This window comes from Epargyreus clarus, unplaced genomic scaffold, assembly GCF_041222505.1.
Source record: "Epargyreus clarus isolate Ecla_fem2 unplaced genomic scaffold, WU_Ecla_fem_2.2 ptg000010l, whole genome shotgun sequence".
Lineage (NCBI taxonomy): Eukaryota > Metazoa > Arthropoda > Insecta > Lepidoptera > Hesperiidae > Epargyreus > Epargyreus clarus.
The window spans coordinates 5299328-5325865 of NW_027332218.1; positions in this window are offsets into that span (position 1 = coordinate 5299328).

Sequence of the window (26538 nt, forward strand, 5' to 3'; positions counted from 1 at the left end):
TGCCTAGCTAATGCCCTCCCTAATGTTACTGGTCGTTCAGTTTAATTTCATATCGCAACCAGCTGTACAATGTCAACTGTTATTATAATTACAACGAGAAATTTAGTTGACAGTCCTCTAAATGACGTTTGCTGGAATTAACAAAGGGTCATTATTATGTGGCGGCTTCAACGCGTACAATGCTCATACAACATTGTAATATTCGCCGAGCAAAGACGAATCGTAGCGAATGCGAATATGGAAATAGCTACTCGGGTACACTCGTTGCTCGCCACAATGCTTGGGTTATACATTATGAAGCGGGAACTACTCGTCTGTATTCGTGCGCAACGTTTATATACTCGTCCTTATTCGGCGATTAATTCGGTGGATTATTCGTGAGTATCTAAATATTACATAACGTTTGTCAAGTGTAACATGATAGCATATGGCCTGAATCTAAATAAAATGAAAAAAAAAATAAAGGTATATCACATTTTATTATGAAATATAGAAACAGGACTTATAATAAGCCGAATGAATTCATAATGTGTCTTGCAAATTTGATGGATGAGGGAATGGACGTGACCACAATGATCGATGTACAATGAAAATTACCATCGTAATGCAATTAACAAGAGCTGAACTGTATGGTAACAATATGCAAATGTACAAAATTATAATGTTGAGCCGCCATTTTGTTATCTACAGAAACGGCCTTATGCTATATACATATATAAAAATAACTGTATATCTCAAATTTTAATGTATAAGCCATTATATAAACGTACGCGTATTTTCTACTCTATATCAAAACACAAAGCCTTTTTAAATATTTTATCTGTAAGTAATGTGCCTACGTATGTATGTGCTAGTCTTGGGAAGTAGGTACTAGACCGATTCGAATATATTCTTACATAAAAATAGAGAAACTTACCAAAAGTAAATTACTTAGTATAAAGTCTCACCTGGTGGTGAGACCACACAACATAAAACACATACAAATACCAACGAAGTTTGCAATTATATTTTTATTTACAAATTAAGTAACATAGATTGTAAAATAAAAAAATATTTTTCATGTTGTTCCGCGAATAATTATGTTCGCTACACATTTCCATTCTATAACGCTCTACTACATTAAATTTATTTTAATTTTAAAATTATATATGTAAATTGCACAACATATTTACGGTATACTTCGATAATATAATAAACATCAAAACAAAATAATATTCTTGTTACTAATATTTTATTAATCTCAATTACGTGGTAAATAGGGAATAGGTATAACATACGAGCAATAGTGATCTAACTCTGATAGTTGCCTATTGTCGCTGCCTATCTTCAGCAACCTTAATCGACTGCCGTCGACCACGTTTGCAATCCACCACCACGTTTGAAGGTGGTAGAGCCCTTTGTGGTTCGACTCCGGCGGCACCACCGCCACACCTATTTCTACCTAATAACAGTAGTGTTAGGAACTGCTGTGTTCCAGTTTGAAGGGTGTGGTAAGAGAGACAGACTTTTCCGAGGCGTTCCAGCTTAGTCCTCAGGGGTAGCGGCGCATCTGTGGCCGACCTCAGGTAGGAATATCTAATCCTATCGGTGATTACAGATGTCCATGGGCGGCAGAAGCCACTTACCATCGGGTGGACTGCATGCTCGTCTGCTACTCTTATATTATAAAAAAAAAAAAAACCTTGCTGCTCAATCCAATTCGCGGTCGCTGATTACAGGCGACAGTCGACAACAGCCGGCACCAGTACTAACAGTAGCTTACCGAACTGTCGCTCGTTTAACAGCTTCTTATTCGTTCATCAAGAATAAACGGCGTAAGAAACTCCACGTTATCTTCACATTTTTTCATTCATTCAACTTTTCCATAAATAAAGCCTTTCACAAATTATAATACTTATGATACCAAAGCATTCAACCCCACAGTTTTATTGTCACACAAAACCGTTACACAAAACTTAATCCACAATTACAAGGAAAATAAAATCTAATTTCAACTTCAATCTTCTCAAAGCGCTTTGTTTGTATATTGTCATCTCCAAGCGCAATGCATATTATGATAGAATAGTATTATAATTAGTTTGTCTGCATACGCTCTAGCAAGAGAAAAGCTCTCTATTTTTTAAATTAGCTTGAAGTCGAGTTGAATGTATGCAAGGTATGTATTTTCTACTACTTATAACTATTTTTCGCTTATTGTCCTGGGCCAGCCCGGTCATTACACAACGACATGAGAGAATACAAACACCCAGACTTAGAATAGGAATATTCTTTTAGGTAGTAGAACCCTTTGTGATTCAAATCCGGAGGCACCGCCTCCACCCCTTTTTTTGTTTTCGAGGGGGAAACCTTTAAAAGGTACCCGACAACGTGGGAGCAACGCCGGGTTATATGGGATTTTTACCGCACTAAAATCCCCCGGTGGCCGTCCTCAACGCTTCTTTGAGAACTCCAGGATCTCTGACGGAACACAACCGGAGTCCTCCAAGCGCATGCCCCGATCGGGCTCTGCCCTGGGGGAGCAGTTTTCGCTCCTTCGCATACCGCCGTCCTTCCGAGGTCACTTGCTGGGCGGTTCGAGCTTCCATTCTTGCCGTCCGCAACCCCGGAAGCCCCCTTTTGGTCACCTCTTACGACAGGCAGGGGATACCGTAGCCCTATCCGCCTCCACACCTACCGTTACTACCGTTACTACTGTTACTTATGCTTCATAACGGCTGTGTTAAGTGCTCCTGTTCCCTACGTGGTCTTATTTAAAGGGTGTGGGTAGGGAGACATACTTTTCCGTTCCGTCTTAGTCCTCAGACATAGCAACGCATCTTTGACTGACCTCAAGGAATATACTTATCTGGGATTGATTACAGATGTCCAGAGACAGCAGTGGACACGCATCAGGTGGCCTGCTTGCTTGCTTGCTTGCTACTTCAATATTATATATAAAAAGTAGAACTTTAAGATGTAGAAATCTTCCTTGGTTACTCCTGAGTTAAACTTCCCTGAACGCTATGACATGGGGCTCTTTAAGAGAGATGCAAAAAAGCTCTCCTTTCTAAGCCGGCGATGCATTGGCGACTCCTCTGGTGTTGCAAATAGGCGTGACTGCTTCCGACCAGGTAGCCCGTCTGCCTTATCGTTAAGTACGAATATAAAAAAAAACTTACTCCTAAGTTTCAAACTTAGTCCTGAGGCAGGAATGTATTTTTGACTATGATAAATCTCCCTTACCACACTATTACTACTACATCATAAAAATTGTACAATTCATTGTATAATTAATGTAGAATGTACATATTATACTACAATCAATTGAAGTCACGCTACATTCCCCTCTATTGATACTCGAAGCACCTCGACGTTTTAATTGATTTGAAAATTGAGGGGTTGAAAGTGGATGTTGATACAATGTGGTGTTTGCTTTTAACGGTTAAACTTAACTACAACATTTTGTTATTACGTTTTTATGACGTGAAAAATATTTTGATTTTTTTCCAAAAAAATTTTGACGGTAGACGATGATCACAAATGTGTTATCACTCCTGAGTAATGAGATGACCGTCTAATATGTAAGTCAGGCAGCAACCACACCCTTCCTGGGACTTCCTGATTGAGAAGCCGAGTTTCCATTCGCTATCATTGCTCTTTATCACAAAAACTAAAACTAATAAGAACCAATTAAAATACAACAGCAATAATAAATAGCGCCATTAAACCTACGTTTAATGGCGCTATTTATTATTGCTGTTGTATTGTACCACGTTGGGACATTCAAGAGAATATTTCAAAGACCAGGACCATTTATTACAACGGTCACAGGATCACGACATTATGAAGACAGCACCAAATCTTATAAGCTTTGAGCCGAATTAATTTCTACGGACTCTTTATTTCAAAAAGAACTTTATTTTGATATTTTGTCGCGAAAGATAAGGTCACGGTACTATTTCGATGAAAAAGCAAAGGTTGTAAGTTCAAAGACTTATTGAGTACCTTGTTAGAAAGTAATTACACTCTTATGAAGAGGAGTACCTTAAGTAAACACTTAAGGTACATATAATATTTTTATATGTACCTTAAGTGAAATATTATATGTAAAAATAGTACATTACAATACGAGGACGAAAAATTTTTTTCTGACAAGTGTGAGTTTGCAGGCCGAGCCGCAGGCGAGGACTGCAATCACACGAGTCAGAAAAACATTTTTCGTCCGCGTGTTGTATAAAATTTTATATTACGGGGTCGGAAATGGGGGTTTTGCGCACGCGAAGCGTGCGTAAAACGTCCATTTACGCACGCCGTGATATAAAAATATTATATGTAAGTATCATCTTCAACCCATTACTGTCCCACTGCTGGGCACGGGTCTATGCAGGTTTCCTCACGATGTTTTCCTTCACCGTTTAAGCAAGTGATAATTAATTTCTAATACGCACATAAATTTGAAAATCAGAGGTGCGTGTCTGGGATTTGAACCTCGGACCCCTCGATCAAGAGTCTGCGTTTCTTAACCACTAGGCTATCACTGCTTTTTTTTAAGTTTGTGTAAGTATACCAAATATGTTATCTAAATGTAGACTATTAATATAAGGGATAAATATGTCTTTACTATAATATTTCACAATACACTTGTATTCTTAAGATTACTTAATGTTTTAAAAAGTATGTGAATTTTAGTATAGGTACCTTTCCGGAAATCACATCCGCAATTTTGTAAACATTCTATCATCTCAGGTAATAATAGTAATAATTTGATTTCGCTTGTCGTCATCAAATTGTTAACTTGAATTTGTTGTAACCTAACCTAACCTAACCTATCCCTTATTTATTGTTCTAAGAACATCTATCATTGCTAAAGATCTTTAGTAGTTATATGTGCTTCGTGAAGCTGTAGATAACTTAATTGCAATCAGACTGCTCAAAACTATTATATAGTTGCAAAATCCCTATTTATACTTACTTAATGGTACTATTACCGGAACCGAGACATGCTCTCCAAAGTACGGAACTTATAACTACTTACTGTATCAATGACCTCGGTACAAGTGTAGAAGCTTCAAAACATATGACATACGATAAATGACTTGGTGTTTCATTCACATGTGTGTGATATAATTATACCTGTGTGCATATTATTAATATAGGTATAGCAAGAAAAAAATTGCATGCATGTAATAGAACTTAGGTGATTGCTTAGAACAGGAAAGCTATTAACAGATTTGTGGATTTTGTTGTGAACACATCGATTTTTTTGAGAAATCTATCTCGGTTCAGCAGGGCTTAAGTCTTCTAAAAATTATATGCTGTTCAGATATGTATTGTATACTCATTTTTTACACGCTTTATATGAGCTTCACTGGTATGTTTGTCAGTGAGTAACTCCGTTTTTCAGTAGAAATATATCAACATACATCCTTATAATTATGACGCTTTGTGGATGCTTAAAGTGAACAGCAGTATAAATAAATCAATAAATAATAATTAAAGAAACTAAAGAACTCGCTTTTATAGAAATCAAACTAAAAAATATAAAATAAACTTAGAAATTTTTTAATGAAAAATGGATTAACAACAAAAAAGATATATTTAATTGTAAAAAAAGCGTGGGGTGCTTTTGAAAGTATCAAAGTGTTGGTCCTTCTGCTCATGTCTGTCAGTAAAATATTTATAACTACCGAAAGTGTGCACCCCACGCTTTATTTACAATTATTTTTTTTTATAACAGGAGCAGCAGACGGGCATGCAGTCCACCTGATGGTAAGTGGCTACTGCCGCCCATGGACATCTGTAATCAACCCCAGATAGGATTAGATATTCCTATCTGCGATCGGCCACAAATGCGCCGCTACCCCTGAGGACTAAGCTGGAACGCCTCGAAAAAGTATGTCTCCCTTACCACACCCACACCCCACACCCTTCAAACCGGAACACAGCAGCGCCTAACACTGCTGTTATTAGGCAGAAATAGGTGTGGCGGTGGTGCCGCCGGAGTCGAACCACAAAGAGTTCTACCACCTTTAAAAATATATATTTTTTGTTGTTAATACAATTTTTAATTAATTTTTTTCTGATTTCATTGTATATTTTTTAGTTTGATGTCTATAAAAGCGTGTACTTTCGTTTTTTTTAACTATATTTATTATAAGATTGAAGTGTGGATATTTGTAACCAACTCGATATAGAACAGGAGTTCTGCCTGAGGCCCATCACACATGCGTTTACTTGCTTTTCTCTTCTATGGGTTTATAATCCTGTGGACTAAGTCGCCTCACATGCAAGTTAGCCGGTCAGTCATATGAAGTCATACTACAATCTCATTGGATATTAATGATAGATGTAAGAAAATCCCAACTATCCTTTAATATAGATTAAAAAAAATGATTTGGTGTTATTCTGCATTCACAATTTATTCCCACCACTGCTCTATACACATCAAAATCAAATATTCCACAATAATTTAAATTACTTTTTCGTATAAATCAGAGAGACAAAAAGAAATAAAACTGCCCGTTCCATCAACTGAGCGAGCAATTTGCGTAAGTGGAAATTATAATAATCCAGTCTTAGATGAATTCTAAGCTGACAGCGAAAATATTGTCTCAGGACTCAAGTTTTTGCTTTATTAAGTCTGAATACATAAAACGAATTTGCAGATATGAGTGTTTAGATGGCGGAAAGAAACATTTGTCTCGCCTCAAGCACTTACAGTAAAATTCTGGTGTCTGAATTTTGGGATGTTTGATAATTTAAGAAGCAAGCAAATATCTAGTCAAATTGATTGACTCCATATAGTACAGGTAGAATGTTCTATGAGTTCCCTTACCATGAGTTTTCAAAACATCCCACAATTTTACGTTCCGTTTACTCAATCCATTATTCTGTTACGTTTGCTTCAGTAGACTGAGTAAACGTAACAATAAGTAAGTGCTCAAGTCTTTTTGTCTGCCTCACATGCTGGCAAAAAAGAGAGACGAAACATAAAGCGCCATTTTGACAATTTAGACATTTAATGTTACGTTACTGACACTATAGTTCTGATACAATCCGCTAGGGGCGCTAATTGGAAACTGTATGGGCAAATACGTAAACAAATACCAAAACAGTCATATTTGTCAAAATGTAAAAACTCGTGGTAAGGGTACTGAAGCCGATCACAGATGCATTGCACGCCTGTGGTCTAAAATGGTCTCCTCATATTTTTATACCGACATCCTCCCATAGAAACGTAAGAAGTGCTTTACGCTAGAAATAGGAATGACGGTAGTACTTTCCGAACCATACTGGTTCTACTACCTCTAAAAGTTTTTACATTTAGGCCAATATCGACAATTCCTTACTAAGCCAGTGCGTAAGACATAAACGTTAGTAGATTACTACCCGAAATTTCGGACGACATAATAACATTAACTTTAACAGAATTGTCATGCCAAATAGCTTTCGAGAACATTTTAGCAGACTCTTGAACTATCGAAACCAACTGGGCGTCGCGTGATCCAGAAATTACCCTACAATAACACAGAGAGCTAGAGACATCTGCAATACGAATGGTGAACATTGTACGAATTGTTTCAATACAATGACAGTTCCGCTGACACTTAGGTAGCACATTAAAAGAAAACTGTTATAATTATACAGTGTTATAGTTTGAGCAGCAAAAGTTTTCACTTTCATCGAAATACTATATTAAAAGACACTACCGAAGATTTTTTTAAACCATAAGATTAATTAAAAATCCGAAAAAGACCTCGGTTAGTAGGAAATCTCCGAAACTATGAAGCAACGTATTGTTAATACTATTTATAGAACGACAATTCTCATGCCAATTAGCTTTCGAGAACATTTTAGTTGACTCTCGAGCTCTGGAAACTACAGAGTGTCACACTATCTAGAAATTACTCTCCAATAACAGAGAGAGCTAGAGACACGTGTAGTTGGAATTGTGAACATTACTGTATCGACTGTCAATTCCGCTGACACTTAACTTGCAATTTCTTAAATTTTCGATTCTATATTTCCTAGCTAGATTAAAGTTGTCATGCATATCTGTATATTATAATAGTAGCAAAGAGATTAAATATAGAGCGGACATCACAAATCTTTACAAACTTTTTTTTTAAAAAACCCTTAGGCGTGAAGGTTTCCTCGTGATGCTTGCGTTCCGTTATAGCAAGCGACAATTATTTTTTAAAAGGAACATACCTTTGAAAAATTAGAAATGAATGTCTGGGATTAGAACATCGGACCTGCCGATTAAGAATCGAAGTTTCAATTTCAACCACTAGGATATCACTGTTTCTTCACTGCTTACGGTACCCTGGGATACCTCTACCCTGAATGTGATTTTAACGTGATAGGTACCCTGGTATCTTTCACATTCAAATTACTTATATCAACATTGGTTCACCCGAGTTTTATTCTACAATGACCCAAAAATATAAAAAATCAGTACAATAAAATTGAGTTTTCGAAAATTTTCGACACAGCGATGATGTCTAATTGTATTTTCGCTTCAGAGGTCAACCGTTGATTGAATACCGAATTGATGGACAGTTTATATTGTTAGCCAGGAAAGTATAATTAAATTGAGGTATCGAAAATGAAAATGTAAAAGTGTGAACTATATTAAACGTATATAACTTATTTCAATAAAGTAGTCATCGAAATAGGTAGCTTTGAATGTTTTTCTTGTTCACACATTATAGAAAGCTGGTAAGAGATAAAGAAATGGTGTCATTACTATATCTCTTACCAGTTGAAGGTGGCGGAACCCTTTGTGGTTCGACTCCAGCGGCACCACCACCACACATATTTCTACCTAATAACAGCAGTGTTAGGCACTGCTGTGTTCCGGTTTGAAGGGTGTGGTAAGAGAGACAGACTTTTCCGAGGCGTTCCAGGTTAGTCCTCAGGGGTAGCGGCGCATCTGTGGCCGACCTCAGGTAGGCATATCTAATCCTATCTGGGGTTGATTACAGATGTCCATGGGCGGCAGTGGCCACTTACCATCAGATGAACTCCACGTCCCTTTTCTACGTCTACATTATAAAAATACAAGATCGTATCAATATAATTGAATTTCACATCCGCAAGAACAGTACAAAGATAACATCTTGAAAGCTAGCAGAGTCATCCCATTACATACATCTGCGTAGAATTGAAGCTATTTTTGTACGTATCCTAGCCTCTGAAGTCTAGACTAGCTGGGAATAATATGCTAAACAGCAATATTCAGTCAGCAATACCGCCAGCTTATGATATTGCTATTCCTTGCTTGTAATGTTACTGTTATTATGAACATACATTGCCATTTTTAAGTATAGTTGTGAATAATTTGAAAGTTTTGTGATATTAACCAGTGTGGTTGGTTCAAAAATCAAAGAATAAATGATTTAAGAAAATACAATATATTGAAATGATTCTCAAAAATGACTCAGTTTTAAAAAAAATGTTTAAGATTTATTATATTTTCAATTAAATAAAAGTATAAAATACTGCAGTCAGCCATCTTGTCTGAAACGCTAATCGGGGCGCGAATGACGTTATTTTTGGATATGTCACTGAATTACTTGAAACTTTGGTATGGGATGTTCTAACGTGACGTCACCAACGGACGCCGTGACATTCGCGAGCGTTTTCGCGCTTAATTCAAAATGGCTTTATAGCCAATGCTATTATTTCTGTTAATACTCAATTTATTACCGAAATAATACGATTTTTGGAATCGGTACACATGTACCTACATTACAGAAGGGGTTATCAAAATTTGTCATCATGCCTATTGCCACTTACCATCATGTGGAAGTAAGCTACTTACCACACCTTTCAAGTTAAAACTAAACCGCGCGTGTTGTTATAAGACTGGCTATGATGTCTCTGTAGTTACACTACGAAAAGTTATTTTATATTTATTAACCTTTAAATGTTCATAGATGACATTTATCAACCTTATCAAATTTGTCATTCTTAAATTTTATGTAGGAGGTCATTTATTATTCAGAACCTTGAAATGGTTAGATATTGTTCACATTATTGTAAACACTACCACAGTAACAAAACTATGTCCAATTCTTTAGCGAGCTCATTAATAAAAGCTAGTAGTACCCGTATCAGAACAATGATTTACAGGCAGACCGCCCTCCAGATGGAATCACACGATTTAATACAATTAAGTAGCCACTTATTTGCGAGCTTTTAATTAAGAACACCGACGGGCATAGAGTAAAAGTAATCAGAAGTGTCGGTAGGCAGAAAACTTTTTTATAGTTACTAACGATAAAACAGAAAAGCTCCCTGAGTGAAAGTAGTCATCGTCACCTAAGGACATTTACAACACCAGAGATGTTGCTAATGCATTATCTTTGGATGGGAGATTTTTCCACCTTTTTTGAAGAGTCCCATGCCATAGCGCTCCGGGAATACCTCAGGAGGAAGTACTACCACATCTTCCATATTTCAAATATCTAAAATTTACATAATTTAATAAAAACGTACTATTTTTACTGATTATTAGATTTATGCAAACTCCTGGAAAACTACCAAAATGGCAAATTTAGTCATAGTAAATTTACAGTGTTGATATGATCTGACAATTAAGATTTTAAAATTCGTAGTGAATTTTTAAATACATAAATAATTTCACTTCCACCAAAAACTCATATACATTCTATGAGAATAATCACAGAAATATAATGTTATCATACCAATTAATTGAATTCGTTTCACTATCAATTCCAATATATTCCAATTCCAATAAAATGAAACTTGGGAAACCAATATCAGTGTTTGATTACAATTCAATTTTTAGCAGCTTACAACAATTTGACACGAAATGAAACCAATTGATTGGTTTTAAAAGTCATAAAATTCATTCCAATTAAAAATACATTCATTCTGTGAATGTGAGTGAACGATAAGTGAATTAAGCTTTTTGATATGTATTTATTGTACGCCCATTAATAATAATGAATCTATACAAAATTTGCCTACTAAAGATCGTGCTTGACAATTTCTGCTTGTCGAAAACTCAATCTTTGGTATAAAATTTATTAAGTAATTGGTAACTTATTAATAATAGGCAAGTTAATACAAGTATCCACGTATCTACTTACCTGAACGAATACTTCTAACTAAAGAACTATTGGTCGGATTTCGATTGCTCTTTTTAGCATAAAAAAACGGTAAAAAAACAGTAATAGATACTCGGCCTCTCAGTCGGAAGGGGTCAAGGTTCAAATGCCAGGCAAATTAGAAATTATTTATCGCTTGCAGCAGTGGTTTAGTAAATGGGTTGATGATGACGATGGAAAAACGTTATGAGGCCAGGTTCACACATTCAGTTATAATCGACAAGCCAAAGTTTTTTTTTTATAATATAGGAGTAGCAGACGAGCGTGCGGTCTACCTGATGGTAAGTGACTACTGCCGCCCATGGACATCTATAACCAACCCCAGATAGAATTAGATATTCCTGAGGTCGGCCATAGATGCGCCGCTACATCTGAGGACTAAGCTGCAACGCCTCGGAAAAGTATGTCTCCCTTACCACGCCCTTCAAAGCGGAACACAGCAGTGCCTAACCCTGCTGTTATAAGGCAGAAATAGGTGCGGTGGTGGTGCCGCCGGAGTCGAACCACAAAGGGTTCTACCACCTTCTATTTATGCTTTACAATATTTAATCTTCGATAACTCTACACCGGGTAGGTAGAGCTATTAATAAACCGTTACTGCAAATCTTCAACCCTTATTTAATCTTTGAGCAAATGCAAATTACTAGAACGCCGGGGTAAGGGGTTCTACAACAGTCAGTTAATGACGGCAACTCTCCAACACCACCTGGAGTAAAACCTTATTTTTAATTTTGCCAGGTTATACTGAAACGATTCCTGTGGGCTGAAAAACCTACTTCATACTTATTTTAAACGAGCTTTTGTCCGCGGCTTCGCTCGCGTTACGAAGTAATATTTTCACCCCTTATTTTATCCCCTTGGGGGTAGAATTGATCAAAATCCTTTCTTAGCGGATGCCTACGTCATAACATCTACCTGCATACCAAATTTCAGCCCGATCCGTCCAGTGGTTTCGGGTGTGCATTGATAGATCACTATGTCAGTCAGTCACCTTTGAGTTATATATATATATACACAATATATATATATATATATATATACACAATTTATATATATATATACAACTTTTATACTGATTTTAAATAAAACGCAGGTGTCATCATAGTGTTAAGGTATAAACGACATACAAGGTGGAATCCATGGTAATTTTTCACGCTTTTATGGTATGGTGTAAAGAATCAATTTTAATGAACTATCGAAATTATATTTTGAAAATTGAATTGCAAAATGATCATAAATTCATTTTTATTTCACTCAGATACATTAAATACATTAAAATATCCTATAAAATATCAAAAATAAATGTATATAACTGTATTAGTGTTGTGTCAGCTGTTTCCGAAAGTAGTAGGTACGTAAGATAGGTGGACACATGTTTTATATATAGGTACCTACCTTTTTATATATAATAATAATAATAATATATAGACATAACATACGAGCATGCATTCCACCTGATGGTAAGTGCCTACTGCCGCCCATTGCCACCTGTAACCAAACTACAGATAGGATTAGATATTCCTACCCGAGGTAGTAACAGATGCGCCGCTACCCCTGAGGACTAAGCTGGAAAGCCTCAAAGTCTGTCTCCCTTACCGCACCCTTCAAAACGGAACACAACAGCGCCTAACACTGCTGTTATTAGGTAGAAATAGGTGTGGCGGTGGTGCCGGCGGAGTCGAACCACCGAGGGTTCTATCACCTTTTGTTGCAGTAATGTCGTTAAATCCACATTGTTTTAGGGGTATTAAAGTTATGTAATAGGTGCTACTCAGGGGTAGTGGTGCATCTGTTACGACTAAATTACAAAAACTATACATACATACGACTATATTATAAAAAAAATAAAAAAATTTCGCCGTGTATATTTGAATCATTGAAAATAAAACCGTATCTGTCAGATGACAAAAGGATAATTAATTCATGCAACTATAACGTATGGCTTCAACGCCAAACCATTATTTCTATACTGAATACTTTTTATACATTTTTTAAACGAATCCATTAAAATGGAGTATGTTTCACGCAAACACTAGTTTTAGCGGGATTTTTGTTATATTTTGATGTGGTTTTCGTAAATTGAATAAAGTAAATAGTGAATAAAAATAGTGAAAATTAGGTCAAACATTTTTTGTCAAACATGTTTAGATATTTTTGTGATTCTAATAGAAGTGGCACATGCCTACAGCACGACTGAAATTAAGTTGCCACTGAAGATTACGGACTCTTCAAGTCTAGTCATCTTATCTATCTAATGACAAATACGTGTTTTAATAAGATATATCATCGTCATTCAAAATGTAATCAACACGCACTATGGTGCTTCGAAGAATGCATTACGCCGTTGGTCATGGTGGTAATCTTTTTATCATTCATTCAACCAATTTCCTAATTGACGTCACTCAAACTTATTATGTGTGCTCTACTTTCAACAGATGAATATAATCTGCGAGAGGCCTTAGGGATACAAGCACACACCCTTACATTTCTTCACTACATTGAAACACCGTATTCTCCAAGCGAGACAAATACATGATAACCTAGTGGTTAAGATGTTCGACATTTTGATCGAGGGGTCCGAGGTTCTAATCCCAGGTACCTACATTTTTTCAAAGTTATGTGCGTATTAGAAATTAATTATAACTTGCTGAAGCGGTAAAGAAAAACATCGTGAGAAATCCTTCATACATGAGAATGAGTTTTCAAAGGTATGTGAAGTCTACCAATTCGCACTTGGCCAGCGCGGTGGACTATGGCCTAATCCTTCTTATTTGAGACGAGACCCGTGCCAAGCAGTGGGACAGTAATGGGTTGATAATGATGAAAAAACAATGATGATGTTCCAAGCTTTGTGCCTAGATAAGAACAGCCAAGCCAACTCATACGAGACACTAAGGAAATGTAAAATTATTTTTACACAACTCCAAGCCCATGTAACTGGAGTGTTTGCTCTTTATAAACACTGCGGTTTACACGTTTTTATTCAGAGGACTGCCGCAATGTTTGCGTTTTAAACAGTATAAAATGAACGGAAATTTAAATATCAACAAAAAAGGTTTACCTTAAAAGTGTTATGCTTTTTATTTGGAGATAAAATGGTTTTATACGAAATTCGCAGTTCGACTGCCATTTTATGAACGCCATTTCTACGTGTGCTTCGGGCAATGGTCGCAAGCTTTTTTTAAAATCTTATATAGGTATAAAATTCTTGTGTCATAATGTTAGTTACCGTACTCCTCTGAAACTGCTTTATCGATTTACACCATTTATATGCATATTCAGTAGATCTGAGAATCGGCTACTATCTATTTTTCATACCCCTAAGTGATAAGGGTTGTTCACCCTTAACATTTACTTTTATTTTTATGGCAACACAACGTTTGTAGTAACGTAGTTTTTTATAAAATATTGAAGTAACAAGCAAGCATGCAGTCTATATGGTTGTTAGTGGCTACTGTCGTCCATGGACATATCTATAATCAACCCTAGATAAGATAAGAGTCCTATCCAACGTCGACCATAAATACGTTGCTACCTCTGAGAACTAAGTTGGAACGCCTCGGATAAGTATGTCTCTCTTACCACCCTCTTGAACACTGCTGTTATTAGGGCGGCAGGTGTGGCCGTGGTGCTTCCGTAGTCGAACCAGTACTCTTATCATAATTTTTTATTATTTGCCCATACAATTTCCAATCAACGCCCCTAGCGGATTCTATCAGAACTATAGTGTCAGTAACGTAACATTAAATGTCTAAATTGACAAAATGGCGCTTTATGTTTTGTCTCTCTTTTTTGCGAACATGTGAGGTAGACAAAAAGACTACCTTATAGTTACGTTAACTCAGTCTACTGAAGCAAACGGAATAGAATAATGGATTGAGTAAACGTAACGTAAAATTGTAGGATGTTTTGAAAACTCATGGTAAGGGTACAGAAAGGGTTCTATCACCTTTTATATTTAAACCCTGCTAAATCAAACCACACAATCAGTTACAGATACTTAAACATCAGCTCGAGTTCAAGCCGTTTCTAATTGTAAAACAAAAAAAAACTCTTTTTATTCAATTTATTTTCACCGTTTTCAATTCATTTTCATTCCAATTTATAACACTCTATTACCCGTATAAATTTTATATTTGAATGAAATAGTATTTACAAAACTAAGTTAAAACTAAAATTCTATTCGAGTAAAAAGCTTTTACAATTTTTATCGCTGCTTTTACATGTTTTCGTATACACATTGTATAACAAGCTGTGTTGTGTGCGGTTTCACCTGTGTTTATAACTGTACCCTTAGTTTGATTTTTTTAGTTTAAAAAAAATAATTGTTTTTGTATTTGTTTACGTTTTTCCCGTATATTTCCAATCACTTCTGATACAGTCCGTTAGGGGCGCTGATTGGAAATGTATGGGCGAATACGTAAACAAACACAAAAACAGTGATTTTTGTAAAAACTCATACTAAGGGTACTGTTACTACTCTAAAGATTCATTGTATTTTTTCGTGGTACCATTATCCTTTTTTATAAAAAACGAAGCCTTAATTACTCCTACAGATAGCTAAGTGTCAGTGAAAATCCCATCGAAATCGGTCCAGTTTCGCAGATTAGTCGTAACAAACGCACCGAGACAGATAAAAAAAAATACATATTTTTCTTGCAGCTTGGGTGTCATTGATACGGATTAACACTCAGACATAGAACAGAAATGTGAAATTATTATTTAGTTTATTTTGGCCGAGAATCAAACCCAAACCCATTGCAAGTCAGACCGATACAGTGACCAATCCGACACGCTCGTCTATAATGATCAAATTGAGTGCTATAAGTACTTAAGATAATTTAAATTTCATGTACATCGTATTACAATGAACAGCTCCAGGAAACATTATAGCAACGTCCACCGCATCATTGCCTCTCCCGGTTTAAGTTAAAATCTCATTATGGAGCCGGCGACGATGCGTCCACTATTATACACACGGTAGTATAGTTTAAAAAGCATTGGCGATAAACAATTTTTAAATATGTAACGCGTTCTCACGATACACAGTTGTTAAATTTCTTTTGCCGATATTTCTAGCTAGTTGCATGGATCGTGGTTACGATGAAACTGCGGTGGCGAGGAGACACCAGTTCACATCAGCATCGAAAGTCCGCCGTGGTCACGGCGATGCATGTAATATTGACCATACTACATCACCGCATGACCCATTAACAATTTTCAAAGTAAACAAAGACATGTCAGCCGCTCTCAGTGCGAAGTCGGTATTTCTTTCTCAAACACCCTAAAATCCTTGAGTGTTCGCGCCTTTTGCAGTCGCGTGTATGGCCCTAAACGCCATGAGATGCGCCATATAGTAAAAAAACATGTTTAGTCAAAGCATGTAGAGCGTAGTACTGTCCATCCTACATAACCGTGTGTCCCACAACTAATCTTCAAAGTAAACAAAGACATGTCAGCCGGTCTCAGTGCGAAGCCGGTATTTCCCGGTTCATTTTTCACTCAGCCTGAAGTTTAATATCAGCTCTAAGACGCCATGTGTTATTAATGGACAGTAAAAAGCGCTGATAGAAATCTACTCTTCGCACTAGAGTTGGTCTTGGTCTTGGAATTTTGTTTGAAACTATGACGTCATTATACTATAAGCCATTTTTTGACAATGTCTGTTCGATTAACTAAAATTATATATTAATAAATCAGACTTTCTATCGTGGTGGACTATAGCCTAAACCTTCTCAATCGAGGTGTTAGAACATAAAGATGTTATCAATCCGGAGGCATTACCGCCACGCATATTTCTGCTTTATAACAACACCATTGTTAAGCGCTGGTGGGTTTTGGTTTGGAAGGTGTGGTAAGGAGGAGGGTTAGCAACTCATCTGCGACCAATAACAAGTAGAGTTTGATTACCATCATTCACCAATAAGTGTAGGTATAGTATGCACGTATGTTACTCCGTAAGAGAGGATATTTATACCAGTGGGACATTTACGCGTCGTTGATGCAAAACATTTTAGGTTGGAATACAGGATTTTTTCCAAATTAACTGCTAGTTAGAAATCAGTAACATGTTACTTCGAAAACGGTGAAATATTTGACATCTGTTTTACTAGCCGTTAACATTTCAATCTCATGCCCACAATACTTCACAGAAATTGTCTCAGAAAAGTGAAGATAACGCGGCTCAGATATCCGCATCTCGGTTGAACAAACTATTCCAAGTTTTTGCTGCTCTTTTTAAACGGGAAAAATTTCATTTCATTCCGGTTTCCATTAATTAAATGCCTCAGACTTGACTCCGTTTGTTTAGAGAATATTTTCTTAAGCGCAGATAAAAAGGGATAGTTCGCTGAAGTTTTCTTAAGATCAAGTATTGCGAAGGTTTTTCGCAATAAAACTATAAATTGTTTGTACAAGAATAGGAATTCCACAATTCTTTCAAGCTGAAAATGTTACTTATTAGTGATCTCTGGTGATAAAATACGATAAGTATCAAGGTTTACTGTTAGCAATTACCAGGATCACATAAAGCATAATAGGAGCGGAATCACTAGCCACTATTTACTGAACTAAAAGTAGTACTTTTATTATCAGTAAAATGTTGGGCAATTTTTAGGCAGATATCGTTTCTATGGCTCATAGCGGCAATTGTTAATCCAAAACTTATTGCTTTGCAATCAGTTGTTTTAAAATAACCGCAAGGATCTTTTATGAATGAATCAGTTGTACTTACAACTACAAGTTATACACTATAAGTCTATTCATCATTTCATAATAAGGAAAAAATCACTTATTATGTACCTAATAGATAGGTACATAATAAGTGGCATCACCAGGATTGAACCTCTGAAACTTAATATGCCTTGCGCCTTACGTTACAATGTTTAGATTGGCTCTAAAACTTAGACATAGTAAACGTAATACAAATGTAAACTTAAATATTACTTATTAACTAAACTAGCAAAACAGATTTCGCTGATTTAATTATAATTGCAGCCTACACTTCCACATAAAGTTACAGAAAAGAAATAAACTTTTCCTGAGAATCCTTTCTAGTTTTCCGTTATCGTGCTGATCTAACAGAATGGGTATGCAAATCGCAGCAATCCTCAGCGACGCTCTAAGATACCGCTCTGATAACTATGTCCAAGGAATGAAGATTAAATTGCTGTTGGTTTCTGACGCTGAACTATCTATAGAGACTCGACCACCTGTGTGGCGGAGCGGTTTGACGCGCAAAGGGTTCTGTGTTCGATACCCGGCTAGATATATCGGAATGATGAATTTGTCTCTTCTGAGTCTGGTTGTTTGTGTATTCGTCTTTGTGTGTACATGTATTTTTATAATATAGGAGTAGCAGACGAGCACGCCGTCCACCTAATGGCAAGTGGCTACTACCGCCCTTGAGATCCGTAATCAACCCCAGATAGGATCAGATATTCCTACCTGAGGTCGGCCACAGATGCACCGCTACGTTTGAGTACTGAGCTGGAACGCCTCGGATAAGTATGTCCTCCTTACCACACCCTTCGCTTAACGCTGCTGTTATGAAGCAGAAATAGGTGTGTCGGTGGTACCGCCGGCGTCGAACCACAAAGAGTTCTACCACGCTCAAAAGACATTATATGAAACAGCATAACGTTTGACGTATGAGCTGCATCGCAGATTCAAACAGGAACAGAGAACTGATTACTATAGATCATACCAGTCATGCGTTTGAAGACAAAGGACTGACATGCTCGTTTGATTCGCTTTGCTACAAGGCTACGTTAGCTTGAAGACAGGTTTGAGACGAATCTAGTCGGCTCTAAATGTAAATTGCACTTATGGATGCACTAGGCCATCACAAGACGCTACAAGATGTAGCTGAATTGCAAAGTCCTTTGTCGTAAAGTGACGGAATAGAACTGTATATAATTTGACAGATATCTTTTAAGGCAAGTGTCATGTGTTTGCAAATTGTCATAATGAAGAATGGAAATTAGAAGTATTAAGATAAATTTTATGTATAAAATTCTCGTGTCACAATGTTAGTCACCGTACTCCTCCGAAACGGCTTTACCGATTTTCACCAAATTTTATATGCATATTCAGTATGTCTTAGAATCGGCTACTTTCTATTTTTCATACCCCTAAGTGATAAGGGTTGTTTAACCTTAATTATTTTTAATTACATGGCAACACAACGTTTGCAGAGTCAGCTAGTATTTCATGTAAGATCTATTTATTTCCTACAGTACACTAATTTGATTTGATTTGATTGAGATATATAAATTTTGGCTTACACTCTCTAATGCGGATGAAATCTAATACACATTTAGTTTACGAAATCTTGTATTTGAAATTAAATATCTCGTACTTTATTGGTAAAGTAGAAGCCACAAGGAAGCCAATATATCTGAAGGTTATCCATAAAAGTTGTGAAGATGTATAAAATCTACCACACTTGGACTTCGACATAAGAACTTTGTTTTTTATAATGTAAGAGTAGCAGACGAGCATGCAGTCCACCTGGTAATGGTAAGTGGCTACTGCCGCCCATGGACTGTAATCAACCCCAGATAAGATAAGATATTCCTACCTGAGGTCGGACACAGATGCGCCGCTACCCCTGAGGACTAAGCTGGAACGCCTCGGGAAAGTCTGTCTCCCTTACCACACCTTTCAAACCGGAACACAGCAGCTCCTAACACTGCTGTTATTAGGTATAAATAGGTGTGGCGGTGGTGGCGCCGGAGGCGAACCACAAAGGGTTCTACCACCTTCAACTTGTATATTATTACATTTAATGTTTATATGAGAAGTGTTAAATGTTTGACGAGAGAGAGACAGAAGGCGTTCCACCTTAGTCAAATCAAGTAAGAGTATAGCAACGCACCTTTAGGCAACCTTAGACAGGATCGAATCCTATCTGAGATTTGTTACAAGACATAATACAAATGAAAACTTAAATATTACTCAAGTCTAAGGGCTTCAGTAGATACTTGCCATAAGGTGGACTGCACCCGATTGCCACTCCCATATTACAAAAAAAAATACCTTATTTATTGCGAATTTATTCAAAATACAAGTCCAATACAAATTTCCAATAAGTCCAATATACATGGAAGCCAGAACAATATACCGATGAAATTCGGAGTATCAACATCCACGTCAAAGGTCCTATTTGAGAAAACTCATCCGCATCCCAACGATGAGACTGTCTTCGAATATCGCTAAATTATTTCTTACCTGAATTGGAATTTACCTTTCAAAATATTGGTATTGTATTTGCTCGAACAATTTCCTTCGGTTCACTCCACGCATTTTCATTTTCACTTTGTGTTTTGGATGATTGGTTTTTTAAGCTTATTTGTGTAGTATTGTCGTTGTATGGTTACAAATTAGGTATTGCATATAGAATGATATTTTGAGTATGGCTGTTTTGAAAATTACGGATATTACTCAATATTTGCAATGTAAATTATTATACTCATAAGATGAGCTAATGGGTAAATCAGTGATAAAAATTATCAAAAAAATGATTATATAAAAAAAATAACGATGAATAATGTAGATTTCTATATAATTTTATCACAGTTGTATTTGTCTATATACTTGTAGGTAGACTTTTTTTTATGAAATTGTAGTATTGCGTGCAGTCCTCCTGTTGGTAAGGGCTCTCTCATGTCTGTCATGATGACGATGATAATCAACTCAGCATAGTATGAATCCCACACATGAGTTCCCACCTCTAAGGACTAAGCTAAAACGTACGTGCAAGTGTTCCTGTCTTGTACACCCAGAATGCAGAAATAATTATATCGGTGAAAGATAAATATGGTCTTAGGAAATAACCAGTCGAACTAGTAAGATATTGATCTAAACTTCCTATAATTCCTACCGCCACAGATCACCGGACACAGGTATTTTCTAGCAGCAAATATTTCGCCAATATGGTTATAAAATGGACCATTTGTTCGCAGTTCGCAGATGACGTGCAAAGTGTGGTAAAATTGTTTAGCAATGCGACAAAATAAACCGAGTCGTTACCCTACCGTAGCTAATGGCTATTCGCGCTCCTGTTTCGATAAAAACTGCTCAAAATTGCTAACACATTTTGGATGCCGGTGTTTTAAAAACCAGGTAAGGTTTGTATACGTTATGTTGTAGTAAATTTTTACAATAGTTGTATTCTTTCACATAATGATAAAAAAATCTATAAAAGAAAACTAATGGTCAATAGAAGTCCTTTCTATTAGTCAACTCCTAAAAAATATTTTGGACATATGACCAAGAAAAGAGGGTTTTATAGTAATACGTAGTAAAAAGGATAAAAGAAATAGACGAAATAGTAAATACGACAAGAGGTATTTGCAATAATACAGGCTTACACGTAAATGAAGGTGGTAGAACCCTTTGTGGTTCGACTCCGGCCGCACCACCGCCACACCTATTTCTGCCTAATAACAGCAGTGTTAGGCGCTGCTGTGTTCCGGTTTGAAGGGTGTGGTAAGGGAGACAGACTTTTCCGAGGCGTTCCAGCTTAGTCCTAAGGGGTAGCGGCGCATCTGTGACCGACCTCAGGTAGGAATATCTTATTCTATTTGGACCTCTATATTGATCACAGAGGCGGAGTCCATGGGAGGCAGTAGCCACTTACCATCAGGTGGAATGTATGCTCGTCTGCTACTCCTATATTATATTATAAAAAAAAAGATTCCCTTTGTCTACATTCTGAATTGAGTCTATTTGACAAATTAATTTAATGATAAATCAAAACCAGAATATTGTTTAAAAATTAAAAAAAACAGACTTTTTAACTTCTAACATACCACGCTGCGCAATAACCCTCAACCTTAGCTAACGTTACCTTTCAACCCTGTGGATGCAAACGAGTGTGCAATACGTGTGAAATTGTTTAGCCACTACAAAACGCGGTGCCGACGTGAATTTACGGCAATATTCCGACAATACCGCGCCTCAACTTTGGAACTGCACCGACGAGTATTTGAGAACTGGACTTTTAGATTGTTTGCTATTGGATGTCGATTTTATTAAGGATAGCAATTGCACCAAATTAATGAGTTATTTATTGCTATGATAAAAGACTAAATTATCAGTATTGATCTATTGAATGACAAATGAGGAAATTTTTAATAATGTCTTTTTTACCTCCGCTTTGATATAAGACAAGCCATTGGCAAAAAAAAACTCCCATATGAAAATTCTACTGATCATCTTCTAAATTGAATCCCTTAGTTTTTTTCTACATTTTATTTTAAAAGAGTAAGATGTTATTTGGAGATATAATTAAAAATAAATCAAAATCAATATACCGTGTTTAAAGTAGACAGCAAAATTCTTTCTAAACTTCGATAGCAACGCTTCGCAATAACCCTCAACCTTAGCAAACGTTAACTTTCAACCCTGTGGATGCAAACGAGTGTGCAATGCGTGTGAAATTGTTTAGCCACTACAAAACGCGGTGCCGACGTGAATTTACGGCAATATTTCGACAATACCGCACCTCCACTTTTGAACTGCACCGACGAATATTTGAACTGGACTTTTCCGTGTTTTGTTATTGGACTTGAATTGAAGCAATTGCGTTTTATACATTGCCATTGTATTATTAGTAAGGAACTACGAGACTATAATTATGTAAAGACAAAATTAAATTAATTTCCCGTTTTATAAGTTGCTTGGACAGATTTAAGGCCCAAACTGGAAGTCAAACCCGAGATTTTCTAAGCTGTAGACCTAAAAAACTATTATGGCAATGGTGTTTCTGCACTCAAACACAAATTCTACATCCTCAATACTTTGTACGTGTTTAATTTTAAAATAAAGTAGATAATAAGTATGGTTAACGTCAATGTGACCAATGAACATTTAAAGTTAACCTACAATTATTAGAGTCGGTAAGGAATAGTGACTTACCTAATCCATCACAGATGCATTTGAAGACTTTGTTGGAAAGCCTCGTGTTTCTCTGCTTAACACTGAATACTAAGTTAGGATGGCTTCTGTAGTCTGCATAACTAATTGTTTTTTAACATGTCATACTGGGTTTTGTTTTTTTGTTCACAAACAGATCGCCAGAATATTCGAATTTAGCTTTTACACTTGTATACCCCATAGAGGTAAGATCACAAACGAAATTACGCAGACTTATCGGAAAGATATGATCGCAGCAACCGTATACACTCGCGATCCTTCAACTACAACATCGAATAATCCGATATAGAAGTCAACAGAAAAATAATATTAAAATACCCTCACAAATAATAAAAAATAAAAAATATAAGATAAAAACAAGAACTTGACATTAAATTCCTATAAATAAAATAAAAAACCAACGTTATAAAAAGTAAAATGTTTATTAGCATTTTCATATGAGTCACTTTGATTGATATACGATCTAAAATTGTACCCAGTAGCCATTAATTTATGCGACCCCCAAAATCTCATTTTTATACAACCCCGATTTAATTTACATCCTTCGGCCTTCCACATCCCTCTTTACAGGCGCCCTTAAAAAGGCTTTTATTCATTTGACCCTTCAATCTATCCACTTATGACGTAACAGAACCTTGCTCTTCAGTTAAAGTACTGTAAAGATAAATCTGGAATACTTATGCTCACTCTACTTATACACAAAAGGAATCGACATATTCTTCATGGGAAACATAGATAGCTTAGTGGTATTTTCGGTCTCACCATCTCACCTTTGAATTTCTTAAGTTAGTAAAAATAGGTACACTAAACCCCCCCAGTGGCAGCGTCCTCAGCGCAGCGTAGAGGACTCCGAGTTCTCCAAAGGAACGCAACCGGAGGCCTCTCAGCACACTAACCCGTGGGTTTCCTCTCAGGTGAGATTAAATCACGACACAGTCGTGGGTGTATACGGTATGCGAACAAACATACTGCCGTCCTTCGCGGGGTCGTTGGCCGAGCGGTTCAAACTTACGACAGTCAGGGGATACAATAGCCCTATTCTGGTCCCGAAACTACAGGGACATCAGAAGTAAACCTACATGGTCAATACTCTAAAACAGCGTTCAAAGGTTCGCACTTGGCCAGCACGGTAGACAGGCCAGAAACCCCACACTCCCAGAAACCCGTGCCCAATCAAATAGTAGGTAATGGGTTAAATTGTATAACCTACATTAGGTTACCTTATAAATAAATTCATATAAAATTCATGCCTAAATAACAAATTGAAATAGAATTTTCTCATTCAAATTTGAATGTATCGTTAGGTTCGTTAAACACTATTGACGGATCTCATCCGTCCGTAACGACGAAACTACGGAACCGATTGGCTCGAAAATTACAAATAAAAGCTAAATTTTATTCATTAAATTCGCCGACTAAACCTTTATTATATTGAAATGAAAGCTTATGTTGCGTAAAAATAAAACGCAAAGCTGGTATGATATAAATCCTATAAAAATGTTATCCTATAGAAGTACATTTCGTAAATATTTGACAAGTAGTAACATATAAAATTGGAGTAGCAAAAGTACTTGCAGCCCACCTGATGGTAAGCGGTCACTACCGCCCACGGACATTTGTGACCAACTCCATAAAGAAAGAAAGTTTTAGAAAGAAGGTTTTACCTGAAACTGATAATGTTCTACTAATGTTCGCTTCATATGTAAGTCTTCATATGTATTCACCGAAAAACAGAAATATTTACACTGGAAATAAATGTGGGGGTCGTACCTTCCCTCCCGAACTACCCTGGTTCTACCATCTTAAAGACAAAACAAAGTATCAAACAAGTATCACGCATCAAAGATGAACACACAAAAACCAACGCCAAGAACAGAATCTAATCTAAATTCATTATAGATATCTGTCTGGCCGGAGATCAAACCTGGAACCGACTGCGTCAGATTGGGACGGTAGCCACTCAGCCACGCGGTTCGGGGTATTATTATTTGAGAATATACTAGTATTCTATATGTATACATATATATATATATATATATATATATAAATTCAATATATATAGAAATTCAGAGTTGGTATAACCAATTTTCGACAGCTGGCGCCACTGTCATTCGAATGAAAGTATAAATGTTCATACGTCATGTTATTTTTTTAAACGAGGGTGATGTCGCGGGCACAGCTAGTATACATACAATGCAAAACTTAAGTTGTTTTGACTTGGGTCTGTCAAAGTCTACACTTACATAACGAATAGTGTGTGTTAGAACCTATTTCAAACCTAACCTTGTGCTCGAGTTATTGACCTTGTTGGCAAAGTTACATTGCTTTGTGCGGTAATTGTTAGAAGCACACTGAATACTTATGTAAGTACGTAGACTACGTAGGCCGTCTACAACGCAGTCATGCGGTCATACTTAGTTCTACTGTATTGTGTACTGAAACTTTCTCAAAGTTTAACTAACTCTCGTTCTCGTATAATATGTCAAAAAGTTTCATGTTTCATGTGTGGTGCCCTTTAATTAGCATTTAATAACTGAAGCGAAACTTCGCTGCTTGTTTAAATAATGAATATAAAGTTAAGAAACGTTGAGCGCGGTCGTGCGTTGGATGGGTGAGCGTTATTGGTTCTATTTCGTGAGCGCTTATGTACTTCAGAGGACTCGATTCTAACTGGTACTATTGGATAGCAGTCATTACACCTTCTTAGAGGCTTTTTGCATTTTTATATTAACTTCGTAAGTTTGTTTATTTATATTTATTTCATTGGAGCATTATTAGCAGTTATATACGGTGCTAAGAATCTTACCGGCAAATCTTTGTTATTTCGCTTGCGATCTTGCATATCACGGGATACATAAGAGTTATAGCAAAACCCTGACATCTCTGCTCGATCCGTCGTCTGCCCCGAGTTATCATGGTTTGAGGTGGCAAAATCTAGGTTTTCGTGTTATAAAATGTGTTTGTTACATATAAACAACATTGAAACCGATCGAACCGAGCGACATGTTAATGGGCAGCAAAATTTTGAATAGAACATTTTTTTACGCCATAGGGGTAAGTCTGGCCCTTAAGTGGATGTAAGTCTTAACTCCTGCCCCGAATGGCGTAAACCCACGGTACGTCACCATATAACTTAACCTTAACGAATCATTATCATCAACCCATTACTGTCCCACTGCTGGGCACGAGTCTCAGAGTGAGAAGGATCAGGCCATAGTCCACCGCGCTGGCCAAGTGCGTATTGGTAGACTTCACATACCTTCGAGATTTTTTTTTTATAAATCTCAGGTATGCAGGTTTTCTCACGATGTTTTCCTTCACCGTTTACCAAGTGATAACAATTAACAATTAATACATACAATACAATACAATTAATAACACCGTTTAACAATTAATTTCTAATACGCACATAACTTTGAAAAATCAGAGACCTGGGATTTGAACCTCGGACCCCTCGATCGAGAGGCCGAGTTTCTTAATC